This window comes from Mus caroli, unplaced genomic scaffold (assembly GCF_900094665.2).
Source record: "Mus caroli unplaced genomic scaffold, CAROLI_EIJ_v1.1 scaffold_12298_1, whole genome shotgun sequence".
Classification (NCBI taxonomy): domain Eukaryota; kingdom Metazoa; phylum Chordata; class Mammalia; order Rodentia; family Muridae; genus Mus; species Mus caroli.
In genome coordinates, this window is record NW_018391277.1 from 1 (window position 1) to 3,287 (window position 3,287).

Genomic DNA, 3,287 nt, shown 5'->3' on the forward strand with positions numbered 1-3,287 from the left:
TGTTGTGGGTAGCTGGCGAGTGTCAGCAGACCCTGCGCCCTAGCTACCCTGGTGCTTTTCTGACCGGAAGAGGCTTGTGGCCCTACGTAGGCCGGATTTCTGCCTCCCCAACCAGAGCAGTCTCAGGTCCCGCGTGATTTTAAAAAACTTTTAATGCAGTAATACTTGCAGTCATTAGTGAAGTATGCCAAAATCCTGCCCATGAAGCTCTCATTTATTATAGATAATGATCTCAAAAAATTGTTATAGAAAATGGGATTGAGAGCCATCCTACTACAGGAATAAGGCATTTTGGCAACTATGTATGAAATTAAAGCCTTTGACTGGCAAGCCATTCTGAACAATTTTCACTACCCATAAGGTTAGTCTGTGTCTGCAGTCAGGAATAGATGAATGACTGCCCACGGATGCTCAAAACCAAAGGCAGGAACACCCCCTTCCCCAACATTACTTATCATCAGTCTATCATCCCCAAATATTCCAAAATGAGTTCAAACAACTTGCCTGCTCCAAAGCTACTATACGTACTTGGAATATAGTTTCTCATAATATTACTCCCCTAGGCTTCTGTCCCATTATCAGAAAAAAAATCTACACAGCTCTTCAGTACTTTGCTGATCATCAGTAAGAAATTGTATTTAATAAAATAGAAATACCAAAGTTGTTTCCATCTTGTCTCTTTCATCACCTAAAGAAAGTTCAAGTTTAATTGTAAAAAAAATAATCATTCCATAGTAGGTAATAATTCTCATATTATTGATGATTTGATAAAACCATGAACAGCTGTGAAACATAAGGCTCAGTTATGCCAGGATTCTCATGTCTTCCTATATGATTCAAATGTGGAAGGAAAAGGCCATATTTGAAAACAATATATATTAACACTTACTATTCATTCTTATTACAGTAAACCTTCCTCTAATATATCTGTAAAATATGAAAATATTTTTTACTGTTCAAGTCAATGTTGATCTAGTATTGTTAAAACAGATAATTCAGTTCCAAGAAAGGGGAGAGCACAGCAGGGCTGATGATCACAAGATCAGACCTCTTTTTTATTCCCAGCTAAGTATCCCATTGCCCTGGCCCAGTGTTATCTAAGCAGAAGGGCATTTGTTCCCAGAACAGGAGTCTCCATACACTCAGTTCTCCAAAACATGTCCTGCAGCTGCATCCCTAATCCAGAAATAGTAAGAGATTTGACTACTACTACCAAAAGCAGTTTATATTTAGATATATTAATAATTTTAGTTAAATTTATAAATTAAGATTCTATAGAAGTAAAATAGCTACACTCAAATCTATGATGACCCTATTAAAAAACTGCCTTTTCTTGTTTCAGACACATCAAAGAACTATGAATGAGGTTTTTGTTTGCCCACATGTTGTTGATTTGGGTTTTACTTGCCATATTCATAATATAGTTTATTTTTGTCTAGTTCAGCAACAATTAACAAGGGTTAATATATTATTATAAAATATTGCAAAGGTATGTCATTTATATTTTATTAAACAATAACATGCCAATGAAGATGTTCACTAGTAAAGAACTGTTCAAATATAGTGTACTTTAAGGGGATCTCAGATAAGCCTCATTTTATTTGGAGATGTCTATTTGAAAAGTTGACAAATAGCATTTAAAACTGTGAGGATGAGGCAGACTCACAGAATGGCCATTTCTGAGCAAATCTTCAGGATAATATTGTCTGTCATCTCAGTCTCAGGCAGCTTCCTGCAGTTCTATGGTTTCTGACACACTCAGGATGTGGTTGCAACACTGTGTCTAGCACAGAAATAGACCGCAGAGTCCTCAGATGTCAGGCTGCTGAGCTGCATGTAGGCTGTGTTGGAGGATATGTCTGCAGTTATAGTGGCCTTGCCCTGGAACTTCGGGGCATATCCAGTATTACCATTCTCAGGATCAATCGTTCCAATCCACTCCAGGCCCTGTTCAGGCCTCTGCTTCACTCAGTGCATATAGCTGTCTTTAATGTTGAAGCCAGATGCAGTGCAGGATAACTTGACTGAGGTCCCTGGCCTCACAAGCTCTGCCCCAGACTGCTGCAGCTGAACTTCTGAATTGACCCCTGTAGAAAGAAAAGCAAAGTGATTGCCTCTGTCACAGAGTGTGTGGCCCCTCAAGTTTGGGAATTGGGAGCTCCTTACCTGTAACCACTATCATCAGGAAGATGATACAGCTGCATTTCATTGTAAGAACTTTGTGATTCAGTGACTGTAGAGAAAACAGTGCTCATATGTTGTTTGTTGTGGATATCTCCGTATTTATAATCACAGACTCATGATTTGCATATTCATGAGGCAGAATCTTTCTTACATAAGAACATTTTGGCTGGAGAAGAAGGAAGTTGAGTGCACCTGGGTCAGTCAACAGGATGCTGGGGACCAAATCCTACTTCTGTCTGAGGAACTTTCGCTGAGACATGTGCAGACCACTTAGATACAATATCAAAGCCCAAACTTTCATATTAAAAATAGAATCCTAACCTGAGACATTCACTTGACTTGGTGACAAAATTTATTGGTGTTAGAAGCAATGAGGGAAAATGGTTTCATACACTTGAAATTAATAGTGTCCTTTCCAGAAGGTCGTATACTAAAATATTACACAAGTGACAGCAATTGAACATGCCTCAGAAATATGTGCATGTAAAAGTTTATTTATTCAGCATTTTCTGTAATAACTAAATTACTGAGCTAAACAACATGTCTGTCAACAAATGATTGTATAAACTAAATATGCTATTCTTACAACACATCAGAATGCATTCTTCTGTAATGAATAAGGAAATCAACTTTCTGAGGTAAATTAAGACCTTTATGGAAATAGAGATATTATATAATGTCTCTCATTTGTGGACTTTAGATATTGTACAGCTACCAACAGTTATGAATGCTAATACATAATATAGTGGAAATCAAACTGTCTATTTGAAATTAATGGCCAAATGGGAATAATAGAGTCAAGGAAATATAATGAAGGACATATGCCCAGTGTACAGTACACTTTAAAAAAAAATCTAAACATACATAAAGTTCTTAGTTTTTTTTAAAATTAGGTATTTTCTTCATTTACATTTCCAATGCTATCCCAAAAGTCCCCCATACCCTCCCCCATACTCCCTTACCCAACCACTCCCATTTCTTGGCCCTGGCGTTCCCATGAACTGAGGCATATAACATTTGCATGACCAATGGGCCTCTCTTTCCACTGATGGCCAACTAGGCCATCTTCTGATACATATGCAGCTAGAGACACAAGCTCTGGG

At 37.8% G+C, this 3,287-nt stretch overlaps 1 pseudogene; it reads right to left on the reverse strand.

Annotated features, from left to right (window-relative positions):
- Window positions 1-1,758: 1,758 nt before the first annotated feature.
- LOC110289086 lies at window positions 1,759-2,209 on the reverse strand (annotated as a pseudogene).
- Window positions 2,210-3,287: the final 1,078 nt, after the last annotated feature.